Source organism: Petaurus breviceps, unplaced genomic scaffold (assembly GCF_028583685.1).
Source record: "Petaurus breviceps papuanus isolate PSGF00001 unplaced genomic scaffold, PetGlider_PUasm1.0 90895, whole genome shotgun sequence".
In the NCBI taxonomy this organism is placed as follows: domain Eukaryota; kingdom Metazoa; phylum Chordata; class Mammalia; order Diprotodontia; family Petauridae; genus Petaurus; species Petaurus breviceps.
The window spans coordinates 31950985-31965795 of NW_027187372.1; the positions used below are offsets into that span (position 1 = coordinate 31950985).

General features: G+C 43.8%; 1 protein-coding gene and 1 pseudogene across 1 annotated transcript in view; both read right to left on the minus strand.

Moving 5' to 3' along the window:
* SLC45A3 (solute carrier family 45 member 3) overlaps positions 1-809 on the minus strand; it is a 28667-nt gene extending 27858 nt beyond the window's left edge. Inside the window, exon 1 of the mRNA XM_069074688.1 lies at positions 704-809. The gene's annotated coding sequence lies outside the window, so the exon portion shown is untranslated. The remainder of the gene's footprint in view (positions 1-703) is intronic.
* A 7525-nt stretch (positions 810-8334) lies between these two features.
* LOC138151171 (proliferating cell nuclear antigen pseudogene) lies at positions 8335-9810 on the minus strand (annotated as a pseudogene).
* Positions 9811-14811: the final 5001 nt, after the last annotated feature.

Here is a 14811-nt window from a genome sequence, read left to right on the forward strand (position 1 = left end):
CGCCACCGACCCCCCCCCCCACCCCCCCCCCGCGAGGGAGGCGGGGGCACTTCACCCTCAGGCCGGTGCGCTCCCCCAGGTGGCCCGCGACCACCCCCCCCCCCCATAGCCCGAGCTGCTCCCAAGGAGCTCCTCCGGGTGATCCCCAGCGCCCGCGCTCTTCGGGGACCCCTGCGGCGCCGGAGGCCTCGAGCGGGTGACGAGCCCCTTCCCCTGCGCCCCCAGTGCCCGGGACTGTGAGCGCCCGCGGTGACTCATCCTCCCCCTTTCCGGTGAGGCAGAAACAAGGGAAGAAAATAAATGCAACTTTCCAAAGTAAACTCTGACGCGGGAGGTTGCAACAGGAGCGAGCGTGCAACCAGCCAGCGCCAGTCCCCGGGGAGGAGCCCCTTCGCCCCCCCACGGCCCGGCCTGGAGAGTCTGGGACCCGGCTGCCTCCTAGCTCTCCTCTCAGGGGTCCTAACTCCGGTGGGCGCCCGGCGCTGCCCGCCTTCCAGCCCTCCGTGCACAGCGTGGAGGTGGACGACGGCGCGGGCGCCCGCAGACCGGGCGTACTCCACTCTGGCCCCGGCTCCCCCGCGGGGCAGCCCCCCATCCCGCGGGGGTAGAGCACGCGCCTCCGAAGGAGTCTGGGGCGTGAGCTTCTGCTCCCCCTCCGGCCCGCAGACCCTCTCCCCGCAGAGTGCGCGAGGCGTAGTCCTACCTGGCCGTGGCGCGCCGGCTGTCACCCCCGGCCCCGCGCGTGCAGAACTGCCCCCCTCCCCACCCCCCACGCGCGCCAGCCGGCGGCTTTTAAATCTCCAGGTTACACTGCGGGAGGAGGGAGCATGCGCGCTGGGGCCGCTGGAAGGCGGGGCGGGGCGGGGCGAGGCGGGAGGCGGGGAAAGGTGTCGGGAGGGGGCTCCGCGGGGTGGGTGGGGCTGGTGCGAGGAGGGAGGGAAGGCGAAAGGTCCGGGCTGCTGCATCTGTAACAGCTTGCGGCATGACCCTGCAACCGCTCCGGGGCTTCCAGCCCAGCGCTGTACCCAGCGCTACCCTATACTTAACCTGAACTATGTGTCTGCACACCCACTCGCCTCCCAGCCTTTCCAAAACATCGACCTGGGAGGCCTGCTTTCCGCTTCCCTCGGCCCAGGTGTTCTGCAGCTAGCCAGCACGGCCGTCCTGCCCTTGGTCACCGACCTGCCCCTCTGGGGCAAGTGGGCTTCGGCCCTATTTGTAAAAGATCTCGGGAGGAGATTCCACACCTTCCCCAGGGGACTCATTCCATTGTTCCCGAGCAAAAAGGCTTCCCTTCTGTCTAGCCTAAATCCCTCTTGCTACACACGAGGTCCAGTTCGGTCTTTTCCCGTCCTATGTAGAGACAGTGAAAACAGGAAGGGGAAAAAAAAAAAAAGATCAGCTGCTTGTAAAAACTCCCCATTTCTCAGAAATTGAACGAGGTCCCAACAGATACGTGTTTTTGAGCTGCCTTTCACAAAACCAGGAGTGGGGCACCCAAAGCTAGGTCCTGAAATGTGAGTGGGGAGGGGGAGCAGCTGGGTCATTTTTCCTCCGGGGAGTTTCAGATCAGAGGGAAATTCAGTCTCTGTAGAGCCCTCCGGAGGTTGCTTTGAATGTTATGAAACAGTTGTGCTTGAGAGTCTGAGAAAGGGAGGGAGAAGGAAGTAGCCAAAGTCAGAGTCTCGTGAGTGAAAAGTCCCCAAACTGTTTATGTTCCTTGACCCAGAGAACCCACTTCTGGGCATATCCTCCAGGTTGGTAAAAGGAAAAAAAAAGTCCTCGTCATAGATACCGAAATATTAGCAGCAGAATTTTTGGGGGTAGCAAAAAAACCTGTGAATGAAGTGGGTACCCATGGATTAGGGAAGAGCTAAACAAACAGTAGCATATGAGTATAATGGGATATTACTGTACCCTAAGAAATAACAAATGTAATATGAATGGAGGGAATCACTCAGTTAACATTTACTAAGTGCCTACTATGTGTCAAGCACTGTGCTGGAGGCTGGGGTTAAAAAAAAAAGGCAAAAAGCCCCTGCCCTCAAGGAGCTTACGATCTAATAGGGAAGAAGACAAGCAAACAAATATATGCAAAGCAGTCTATACACAGGATTAATAGGAAATAATTACCAGAAAGCACTACAGTTAAAGAGGGGCTGGGAAAGGGTTCCCATAAAAGATGGGCCTTAAAGGAAGCCAGGGAAGCCAATGGGTCAGTAAGTTGAGGACAGGAAAGCATTTCAGGCAGGCATGGGGGAGAACCAGAGAAAATGCCCTGGGCTAAAAGATGGAGAGTAGTGGGTCAGGGAGTAAGGTGTAAGAAGATTGAAAGGTAAGAGGCGGCTAGGTTACCAAGGACTTTGAATCCCAAAGAGAGCATTTTCTATTTGCTCCTGGAGGAAATAGGGAGCTTCTGAAGTTTACTAAGTAGGGAAGTCACATGATTGTAACTGGACTTTTAGGAAAATCACTATGGGCTGAATGCAGAATGGACTGGAGCAGGGAGAGACCTGAGGTCAAGGGACCCACCAACAGGCTTTTTGATAGTCTGGGGTGATAAGGACCTCCACAAAGGTGGTGGCAGTGGCAGAAATTAAAAAGCATGACAACAATGGATATGTTACATGAGAGATAGTGGGGAGCCCAAGATGGCACCTAGGTTGTAAGCCTAAGGGATGTAGGATGGTATTATAGCCTTCTACAGTAATAAAGAAGGCAGGGAAAGGGCAGAGTTTAGAGGGAAAGATATGAATCCAGTTTTGGATATGTTGGATTTAAGATGTCTATTGGACAAATGTCCTAAAAGTAGTTGGCACTGTGAGATTGGAGGTTAGGGCAGGACATGGAGATTTGAGAATCACCAACATAGAGATAAAAATTAAACTCATGGAAGTTGATAACATCCCCAAATGAAGTAATATAGAAAAGAAAGAGAAGAGGCCCCAGGAGAGAACCTGGAGGGACACCTACAGCTAGAGGGATGAGAATCCAACAAAGGAGACAGAGAGGGTGCAGTAAGCAGAACCAAGAGACCAACAGACATAATGACTATAATACTGTAAAACAAAAGTAGACTGTGACCAATCTTTGTCCCAGAAGAGATGAAAAAAAAAATGCATCCTCCCTCCTTGTGGAATGGGGGTGGGGAATTAGGGTATAGAATGTTGTTTATACTCTTAGAATCGTTGTGTTATTTGTTTTTACTTAGCTGTTTTTCTCTCTTACAAAGAAGAGCTTATTTAATGGGCATAGAGGAAATGATTGTGATATAAAAACAAAAACCACCAATAAAACCTTAAAAAAAAAGTTAGAGGTTGGTTTCTGGTGGACTCTAGAAGAATTCTAAAATTGGAGAGGAACTTGGATAATCTAATCTAACACCTCTTTTTCAGATGAGGAAATTGAAGCCTTGAGACATGAGGTGATTTGATCATCCAAAGTCACAGAAGTATGAAGTAAGGCAGCAAAACAGCTGGACTTTTAACTCATTTCCTTTGACTCCAGCTCCCCTTCCTTTTAACAATAGTGGCAGAGTGTAGTGGCACAGTGAATAGAGCACCGATTCTGGAGTCAGGAGGACCTGAATTCAAATCCGACCTCAGATACTTAACACTTACTAGCCATGTGACCTTGGGCAAGTCACTTAAACCCAATTGCCCTAAAAAAAAAGCAAAAACAAAATAGCATAGTGTAGTATTGAGAAGAAAGACAGAAAGAAAAAAGGAAAACAAAGAGGAGGACAAGGAAAGGATGGGGGAAAAGAGAAGTGAGAGAGAAATAGGGAGAAAGTGTGGGTGAGAAGGTCTAGAGAAAACTCCAAAAGTGATTAATGACTTTAAGAACCACAAAACAAACCCAGCTTGAAAACTGCTTGAGAATCTATCATGTAGGCACACCTACCACATGCAAAGGACACCCAAGTGGCCTAGTATTCCTCTGAATTAGGACAAACTTGCTTGTGCCCTTAGAAAGATGGGGAAGATAGGGAGCAGAGCCCTGTGCCTTTGGGCCAACTTCTTTCCCATTCCAGGAAAAGAGAGCAGGAGGCAGGGAGATTTTTAGCTGAAAAGTTACAGAAACAGGGGAAAGGAATGACTCAGGAGGAAACCTGGGGCTGGCTCTTTGAATAGGAGTCAGTTGTCCCCAGCAGAGCTCACTGGGAAATCTGGGATGAGATGCTGTCAGAAAGACCACACCCCAAAGAAATACTCTACCCTGGGACAAAGTGCTCTATTTCCCAGGACCTGTAGGAAAACCTGACACTTCTCTACTTTCCCTCATTTAGGTATCAGAAAGCAATGACCTGAAGACCCTGAGCAAGAGCTTGGTCTTTTGAGGATATTAAACCCAGCCTGCTTAATCCCATGTCTCACAAGAGCCCAAGTGAATGATCCTCCCAAAGGAGAACAATTAGGATCATGAAAAAGCAATTGGAGGAACCTGATGATTGGAGAAGAAAAGACTGGACAAGAAGGGGCATGATAGCTGTCTTCTGTCACGTGCAAGAGGGCTTCACTTTGTCCTGTTTGGCCCCAGAGGAGCGCTGAACACAAGCTGCCTAGAAGCTAATATAGGCTTGTTATCAGCAAACACTTCCAAAAACAGCTGCCTAGGAGTTGCAGTATAAGTAACGTTCTATGCCATAATTCCCCACCTCCATGCTGGAAAGAGAGAGGTTGCATTTTTTCATCTCTTCTGGGGCAAAGATTGGTGGTCACAGTCCACCTTTATTTTATAATACTCATTTACAGTATTATAGTCATTACGTCTATTGGTCTCTTGGTTCTGCTTACTGCACCTTCTCTGTCTCCTCTCATCCAAGTCATGCCCTCTAGCTGTAGGTGTCCCTCTGCGTTCTCTCCTGGGCCTTCCTCTCTTTTCTTTCTATATTACTTTATTTAGTGATGTTATCAGCTCCTGTGGATTTAATTATTATCTCCATAGTGATGATTCTCAGATCTACATATCCTGCTCTAATCTCTCTGCTGTTCTCCATTACATCTCCAACTGCCTTTAAGACATCTGTCCAATATGATGACTTAAATTGAACGTGTCTAAAACTAAGCTCATTATCTTCCTCTCTAAACCCTGCCCCCCTCATACCCTCCTTATTGCTGTAGAAGATAGGACCATTCTCCATTGCTTTGGGGAGTCTGAGGAATAGACTTCCTTGGGAAGTAGTGGGTTCCCCCTTAGTAGATGTCTTCACATACAAGTTACCTGTTAGAGTGGAGATTCCTTTACTTGTATGGTTTGAATTCGCTTCCAACTCTAATCTGCACTTCCATGATCTGTTTCGTCTCCCCATCCCACCTTCTTCATATAGTAGCTCTGTTATGAAACTTAACCACCCAGAAAATACTTATTTCTCCTGACGGCAGTGTGAAAAAATGCCAGGGCGGGGTCCAAGAGCTGGATGGCTTTTGGGAAATCATTTGACCTCTGAGCCTCATAGGGTCATAGGATTTAGATATGGAAGGACCTTAGACATCACCTATCCCAGCCCCTGTATTTTATAAATTACCAAACCAAGACCCAGATGAATGGGATGTGACTCACCCAAGGTTGGTCACATAGGTGATAGTTAACGAAACGACTGGAAAGTAACAGACAGTAAATTCAGGTCTTCTGACTCCAGATCTAGGGATCTTTCCACCCCATCAAGCTGCCCCCTGTTTTCCTCAGCTGCAAAATGTGAAATAAGAGTGTTGGGTTTCTCCTTCCAGCGTTAGCCTTCTGATTTTCCCAGACATGATTAAAATCAAGTCTCCTTGTCTCCCAGCTCCCTGAACAAGGAAGAAGTAATTATTAAGGTAGGAGAGTGCAGGGTTTCCCCACAGGTCCTAGGAATATGGCACTTTGTCCCAGGGTAGAGTATTTCTTTGGGTTTTAGTCTTTCTGTCTGTCCAGGGGTCCCTATCTCTTCCCAAATTTCCTAGTGAGTTCTGCTAGGGACAAATGATTCTTTTCCAAAGGTCCAGCCTCAGTTATCTTCTCACCAGCTGCACCTGTGGAAATAAATTGAGAATATAAGACAGACCTCTGATCATCTAATTGTAATAATAATTAAAGCTAGCATCTATATAGCAGTTCACCAGGTACTGTGCTGAGAGCTTTACACATATCTCAATTGGTCCTCACTAACAGCTGTGGGAGGAAGTGCTATTATGATCCCCATTTTTTGCAGTTGAGGAAACTAAAGCAGATAGAAGTCAAGTGACTCGCCTAGGGTCACATTGTTAGTATCACGGGCTGGATTTGGACTCAGGCCTTTCTGATCCTATATCAGAAAAAAATATTAAGTGTTTTATGCACTGTGGCACCATGTAGCCCATAGCTCAAATAATAGTTCATATTTCTGTAGTATGCTTCATGACTTACAAAGGGTGCACATGTTAGGGTTGGCATGAAATGGCTCTGAGTTAGAATCCTGGCTCTGACAGTTATTGATTGTGTAACTTTGGGTAAATCATTTAACTTCTCTAGGGGCTTTATTTTTCTCATCTGTAAAATGAATGGGTTGGATTAGAAGCCTTTATAGATCCCTTCTAGTTCTAGCTCTAGGAACTTATAAACTAGGCAATACCACTTCAACTAGTCTCCATTTTGCAGGTGAGGAAATTGAGGCCATGAGATGAAGCAACTTGCCCATGGTCACACAATCAGTAAATGGCAAAGCTGGGACTGAATCAGGAAGATGGCAGTAGTGCAGGGCAATTAATAACACAGCTAAGGTTAAAATCCAATTTTTCTACACCTCTTTCATGTTGCCTCTCTTAGGAATCCATAAATAACAAATCTGCTTCTCTTTTTGTTTTTTCCTTCCTTCCTTCCTTCCTTCCTTCCTTCCTTCCTTCCTTCCTTCCTTCCTTCCTTCCTTCCTTCCTTCCTTCCTTCCTTCCTTCCTTCCTTCTCTCCTTCCTTCTTTCCTTTCTTTTTTCCTTTTTTTCAGCCAGAATGATCTGGGAGACATTTAAAGAACACTGATTCTTGGTGCTGTGAGCCAGAATGCCATATAACTTTGGTCAAGTAATATAACCTTACTGGGCCTACCACCATGTTTTCCCTACAGAAACCTCCCCCTTCTCCCAACCCACCTCCTGCCACTTCCCATTTCTAGGAAATGGGGAATGATATTAGAAGCCAAACTGTCCCAGGGAAACTGATAATAGTTAGGCTACATTCTGGAGAAACCAAAGATGGTTTGAGAGATGCATTAATAGCTTCAACTCCACCCCTCTCCCCTTCCCATTGTCCTTGGCCCTGCACTGAGCATCGGGTCTCACTCCTTGGGAAGGAACTGCCCAGCTGGGGCTGACTGTCCCCAGAGGAAGCTAGGAAACCACACATTGACCTTGGGGCTCCCTGTCTCTGTCCTTATCCACTCCTGTTATCTGTTTTCCAATGACTGGCCATCTACTGTGAGGGCCCTTTACTGCTTCAAGACCAAGATTCACTCCATAGTTCTTTCAGCTCTGAGGACTCCCAATAGGGCTAAGTAGGGCCCCATAGGGTTCTCCAGAAGGTCTAAGAAATATGGGGAGAAGAAAAAGAAAGGATGAAGGAAATGGGGGGGAAATAAGTTGGGGGGATGGGAACACAGAAGAAAAAAGTTCCTATAGATTCCCTTTATCCCAGTCACTAATAGAGTTGAACGGAATCTTAGAAGTCACCTAGTATCTATTACCTTTCATTTTACACACAAGCAAACAAGGCCAGAGGAGTGACTGAGACATAGAATGGACCCCCAGCTTTGACCGTGTTGCTTCCTTGGGGGCCAGAAGTGACCAATGGGGGCGGCTAGGTGGCGCAGTGAATAGAGCACCAGCCCTGGAGTCAGGAGGACCTGAGTTCAAATCCAGCCTCAGACACTTCATAAAAAACTAGCCATGTGACCTTGGGCAAGTCACTTGAACCCAATTGCCCTACCTTCTCCCCTTCAAAAAGAAAAAAAAAGTGACCAATGGAGCTGTGTGCTCCCCTTTAAAAAGTCTCTGCAGCCCCCAGTGCAGAATGTCCTTCCCCCTCAGATTTCACCTAGCAATTCAACACTTCTTTGAGACACTTATTATATGTAAGCCTTTGTCAGAGTCTTGCAGGAACTCAAGACCCCAGATGCATTTTAGGGTCTTTCCTCACTCTCATGTAGCTGCCATCCAGGAAGCCTCGGACAGTGAATGCTTGATGTTTTCCAGTATTCTGAGAATAACTTCTCATTTGCAAATGGACAGTTCACAATATTTCAGAAGAAAGTATTATTAATAGAAGGGAAATGAAATAATAATCATTAGTCCTAAAGTTTTTTTTTGTTTGTTTGTTTTTGAAATATCCTTTTATTGCCATTTCCACAATGTTTTATATTCAATAGCTCCAGGGTGAGAAATAAAAATATTGGCGAGTAATTTTTACATTAATAATAGCTATAAGCTGAGAATCCATATAAAATTTTGCAGCAGAGCAGGGCCCTATTTGAAAGCACTACTCTGTGAAGAGCTCAATTCCTATATAACTTTATTTAAACTGAAGACACCCCCTTTTTCTGTTAGAATTACAAAAGGAGTTTGTTGGTATAAAAACATCTAAAATAGAATTTCTAAATAAGGCATGGTCTAAGATAATAGTATTAAGATCCAACTTTGGATAAAAAACAAAAACAAATTATTTGGAGAGAAGTACTATATTTACAGAAAGTTATCTACATATGTGTACCTAGAGGTACAAATGGAAAGTTAAGACTGAAATGACTTAACAGTTAAACATATCGTTGAATATCTCAAAAGCAGTTCTCTTTTCAAGAGCTTTTTCCCCTTTATCTTCTTAGAAATTAAGTATGTCTAAGATCCTCCTTCATCCTCAATCTTGGGAGCCAGGTAATATTTTAAGTGTCCCATATCTGCAATCTTATACTCTACAACAAGTGGTACATCTGCAGACATACTGAGTGTTACTGTAGGAGAAAGTGGAGTGGCTTTGGTAAAGAAATTCAGGTATCAAAGTGCAAAGGTCAACTGAACTGGTTCATTCATTTCTATTGCAACAGCTTCCTCTTCTTTGTCAACATTACTTGTCTGTGATAGTTTTACATTTCCACTTCCTAATTCTCCACTGGCAGAAAATTTCACACCATCTTTTGCACAGGAAATTACAACAGCATCTCCAATATGACTGAGATCCCGACAGATTCGTGCAAATTCACCAGAAGGCATTTTCACCACACAACTGTATTCTTGTTCTGGAATTCCAAGTTCAACATCTAAATCCATTAATTTCATCTCATAATCTGAAACTTTTTCCTGATTTGGTGCCTCAAATATCAACGCGAGTGTATCTGCATTGTCTTCCGCCCGCAGGGTAATAATGTCTTCGTTGCTGGCACATTTTAGTATTTTGGACAAGCTGGTGAGATTAACGCCCATGGCCAGGTTGCGGTCGCAGCGGTAGTTTTCGAAGCCCTCTGAGCGGAGGGTGAGCTGCATCAGGGAGATGTGAGACGAGTCCATGCTCTGCAGGTTCACCCCGCCTGAGCTGATGTCCCAGCAGGCCTCATTGATGGAAGTCTTTCAGCGCCTCCAGCACCTTCTTGAGGATGGAGCCTTGCACTAGCCTTGCTTCGAACATGGTGGCGAACAGGGATACCAGAGCAGATACGAGGAGAAAGAAAGCTGGCCTAGGCTCGAGGAGAAGACGGAGAGCGGGGCTCAGCCACGGAAGCGAGGTCCTCGGCCCGGGAAGAGACGCGGGCACAGGGAAGCACACACAACAGCCGCCTCTAACCAAATGAAGCTCTCCTTCTCCAGCTCGCGCTCTCTAGTCCTAAAGTTTTATGTAAATTTTCATAATCACCTTCCTGAAAATGAGATGCTCCTGTAGGCTCCCTCCATTCCTGGGTGCTGACTGATGTTCTCTGCCATTAGGAGAGACTGTACAGGCCAATATTGTCTACTGTCCAGCTTCCTACTATTCTTCATGTAGTGAAAAGGGAACTAGATTTGAACCCTAAGGACATGAATTTGGATTCTGTCTGTGCTGCTTTGTATGGCTATGCAATCCATTTCTCTCTGTGCTGTTTCCTCAGCTAGAAGCAGTGGGCCTCTGAGTTTTTTTTTTTTTAATTTTCAGATCCAATTTTTCTCCCTCCCTCTCTCCCTCCTCACCCTTCCATCAATAAGGCAAGAAAGGTGATATCCATTACTGAAGTCATGCAAAACACATTTCCACATTAGCTGTGTTGCAAAAAAACAAAAGAAAACCTCGGATTCTTTGATTCATAACATGACTACAAGGTCCACCAAATTTCTCAAGCTAATTCTGGCAAGCAATTTGGAATGATACTCCCAAAGTCACTAAATTATATGTACTCTTTGATCTAGTAATATCACTATGAGGTTATCAGAGAAAGAGGAAAAGGGTACATATACTAAAACAATTTATAGAATCTCCTTTTGTCTTAACCGAGAACTGGAAACTAATGAATGGTAGAAGTGATATCCCAACCCCTGCCCCCATGCAAGTTAGGTTAGCATATTCCTTCTATTTCCTTGAGACTGGTTGATTTAAGGAACTCTTACTTGCTGATTATTTTTGAACACAAAACAGTCATGAGGAGCTCTGGAGCACTCTGTTTCTTGGTTGGTGGAAAACAATGGGAAACTCAGGCAAGGGAACTTGCCTCAGCTGAATCAGCTTGAGGTATCCTCACTGCCTATTCCTATTACACATACTTCTGCTCTAAGGAATTCTTTAACTGGTGATTGACCTACCGGTTCCAATATAGATTTTAAACTATGTGCATCAGACCCAACCCAGAACACAAAAGGTTGTCCATGAACTGGGGAATGGTGAACAAATTATGGTTTGTGAATGTAAACTTACATATATAAAATTGTGCCATAAAAATCAACAAAATCCAGGAAAACTTGCATGAACTGATGCAGAGTGAAATGAGTAGAACCAAGAGAACAATTTATATGATACATTATAAAAGAGATCAACTTTGAAAATTTTCAGGTATGTTAAATGTGATGATTAACCACGGTTACAGACGACTGATGATGAAGCAGGCTGCTCACCTCCTGACAGACTGGTGAAGGACTCAAGATACAGAATAAGACCTACAGTTTTAGACAGAGTCAGTTATGACATTTTTTTTGCTTAGAGTTTTGCTTCCTTTTCTTGAAATTCTTTTGGGGTGGGAGGAAAGGGGGAAAGGGAGAAAATCAATAGGGTTGCAAAAAGAAAAGAATGAAAAAGAACATCAAAGCATTTTTTAAAATGCACACAAGCAGGTAGAAGGAAATTCCACAGGAAACATAGACAAACATAGACATAAATATATCCCAAAGTTACATGTTGAATTTATTGATAGAGAATGTTCTTCATTGTTTTCAGCCTGCATGAAGGGCAAAATTTATGAAAGCTTGGGAGAAGAGATATCCTAGTTTCCTCTCTCTCTTCTCTCTCTCTCTCTCTCTCTCTCTCTCTCTCTCTCTCTCTCTCTCTCTCTCTCTCTCTCTCTCTCTCTCTCTCTCTCCCTCTCTCTCTCTCCCCCCCTTCTTTCAATTCAGCAGAGATATCTTACTCCCAATGGGAGAGCTCATTTACCCTGTGTATTATCTGATATATTCTAATGTGTTTAACTTCTCTGATTTCTGTTTGCTTTGGACTTGGATAAATGGATTTATTTGCAAGTCATTATGTGTTTTTGTGTGGCATTTGGGGAGAAGAGAGTAAAGCCTTTAGTTATATAGCTTGGGTTATTTCTTCCTCCTAAAGGGATATGATCAGGAAAGTGACTTGAACTTAAAAATTATTTCTCCTAGATGAGCACTATTTAGGTGAGGCAAATTGATCTAATTCTAACTCATATATGGGTTAGAATTCTTACCTCACTTAGGAGAGCCTTGCAGCAACAATCTTCTGATCCCCCCCTTGGCAATAATCAAAGTCTCCCTTGCAGAATGCTGGGCTTAGGACACTCTCTAGAAATATCTGTTCACACTGCTGTGTAGGCTTTATCTAGACAGACTCAAACACATGATTTACATGGATAACACACACACACACACCTACCTTACAGATTCTTAAATGGAAAAGCTCAATGTAAAAGAGGTTCATAACTTCATGTATAATCCTCTTTTTCTACTTTGTATTAAAATGCTAATTATATTTGGTATATGTTAAATTCAGAATAAATTGTTTTCATGTTTCTCAGGCTAGTAAGAGATCAAGTTTTTTGTTGTTCAGCTGTTTCAGTGATATCTGACTCTTGCGGACCCCAATTGGGGTTTTCTTGGTGAAGATATTAGAATGATTTGCCATTTCCTTCTCTAGCTCATTTTACAGATGAGGAAACTGAAGGAAACAGGGCTAGTGACTTGCCTAGGATCACACTAGTGTCTAAGGATGGATTTGAACTCAGATCCTCCTGATTCCAGGACCAACACTCTATTCACTGTGTCATCTAGTTGCCCCAAGCTCTCTAATCTTTTCATTTTTCATTTTTCAGTTTAAAATGAGGGCAAATCCTCCAGAAGCCTTCTTTTTTTCTCCATGGTCACCACTGCATCCTTCTCTTCAGCTCTCCTTTCCTTCTCTTCCTTAGTTACTATTCCCATCTACTTCCAGGAACACCTTTAGGGGACAGCACCTTTCATTTAGGGTGAGAGTTAAAGGAATAAAGGTCTGGGGTCCAACTACAAATGAAACAGGATGTTTCAGTTATCTTATCCCCCTACTAGACTACAGAACAGGGACTGCATCCATTCCATTTTTTGGAGGAGAAAGCTGCTTCTAATTTCAATATAGTTCCCATAGGTCCCCAACACAGAGAGGAGAAATTTGAAAAGAAAACAATCAATGGACTTACACATACTCCTTCCTGCTAGAGACTTTACTTCCTCCTTGAAAATGGAAAAAAACAAACAAACAAACAACAACCAGTTCCCTTTAAAAAAGAGAACTTGCTTTTGCACTTGAACATGTCCCTGAAATCCCCTATCCCCAGCTCCTGGAGGGACAAGAAACTGTTCCCAGTGCAGAAAAATTTAACTGATTAGGAAGAAAAGCTCAATCCAGAGGCCAACCCATCTTATGCAAGCTATAATTCTGTAAAACAGACAGAAGACTGATTTAGACAATAATTGATCTCAACAAATCAGTCAGTCAACAAACATGTATTAAGTACTTACTACGTACCAGTCACTACACTAAGTACTAGAGACGCAAAGACAAAAACAGTCTTGCCCTGAAGGAGTTCACATTCTAATTGGGAGAGAAACATGAAAATAATAACAGAAGCTCTAAAGATTCTTATTTCAGCTCTTACTCTAACAGACCAATCTTGGGTCCCAGAGCAAGGCTACAACTTCCCTTCAGGATTCTAGGGCTACCTATAAGGATTTGGAAGTGTTTCTCTAATACTATCAGCTTGAGTCCAGATTGGTGTGCTTCCCCCCCACTCCCAGTATTATCAAATGAGAATCATTTTCAGTTAGCCACTTTAAGTAGCTTTTACAAATGGTATCTACGTGGAATACTATTATGCTGTAAGAAATGAAGGGGATGGTTTCAAGAAAACCTAGGAGGACCTGTATGAACTGATGCAGAGTGAAGGGAGCAGAACCAGGGGGACAATTTACTTTTTTTTAACTGAATAATATTTTATTTTTTTCCCCAATTACATGTAAAAAAAGTTTAATATCAGTATTTTTAAATTTTGAGTTCCAAATTCTCTCCTTCCCTTTCTCCCCTAAGAAAACACAGACCAAAAAAAAAACCCCACAAAAAAGGAAATTGAAAAATAGTATGCTTAGATCTGCTTTCATACTCCATCGGTAATGGATAGCATTTTTCATCGTGAGTCCTTTGAAATTGTCTTGGGTCATTGTATTGCTGAGGATAGCTAAGTTATTCACAGTAGATCATTGTATAATATTGCTGTTTCTGTGTACAATATTCCAGGAGAACAATTTACACAGTAACAGCGATATTATAAAGATCATCAGGGGTGGCTAGACAGCGCAGTGAATAGAGCACTACCCTGGAGTCAGGAGGACCTGAGTTCAGATCCTGCCTCAGACACTTAACACTTACTAGAACTGATTGATTCAGAGGGCAAATTGAACTATATTATGTCTCTCTTCTATTTCGGGACATTGATAATGCAGATGTAGGTTTTACATGGCCTCATATGTATAATGGATGTTGTAATTCTTGCCTCCTCAATGAGGGGGAAGGAGGAAGGGATAGAGAGAATTTGGAAATGAAAATTAAATTAAATTTTTAAAAAAAGAAAAGAATATCTACAAACTAAAGTTATAAAGTCACAGCAGGGAGTTGGTATAGAACATTCTCCCAAGTGTCTGTGGCAGAGACCAGGGGAAAGTGAGTTCAAGCTTAGAGAGCACATGAGGCAACCTATAGCTCCTCATTGCTAAGAAAGTTCCCCTTAGACAAGGTGCCGTTTCTTTGCTGGGATCCTTTTGCGGAGTTGTAAAACCATGTCCATTTTATCCTTGGTTCCCAATATAGACAATGCTGTAAGTTGATCTAAGCATGGGTCTGGGACATCAATGGTAAAATGAGAAGTTGAAAATCCACCAGACCCTGGGAAGTTCTAAAAGTCATACATACTATAACAAAAAAAATAGAAGGGAAGGTAGGGGGTGGAGACCTATGTCAAAGTCAGAAGTAAAGCCTTTCCTCTTCTCTTCTTCCCTCCCACTCTGAGAGAGGGGGGGGGGAGGGAGGGAGGGAAGAAGAAAAAGAAAGAAAGAAAGAAAGAAAGAAAGAAAGAAAGAAAGAAAGAAA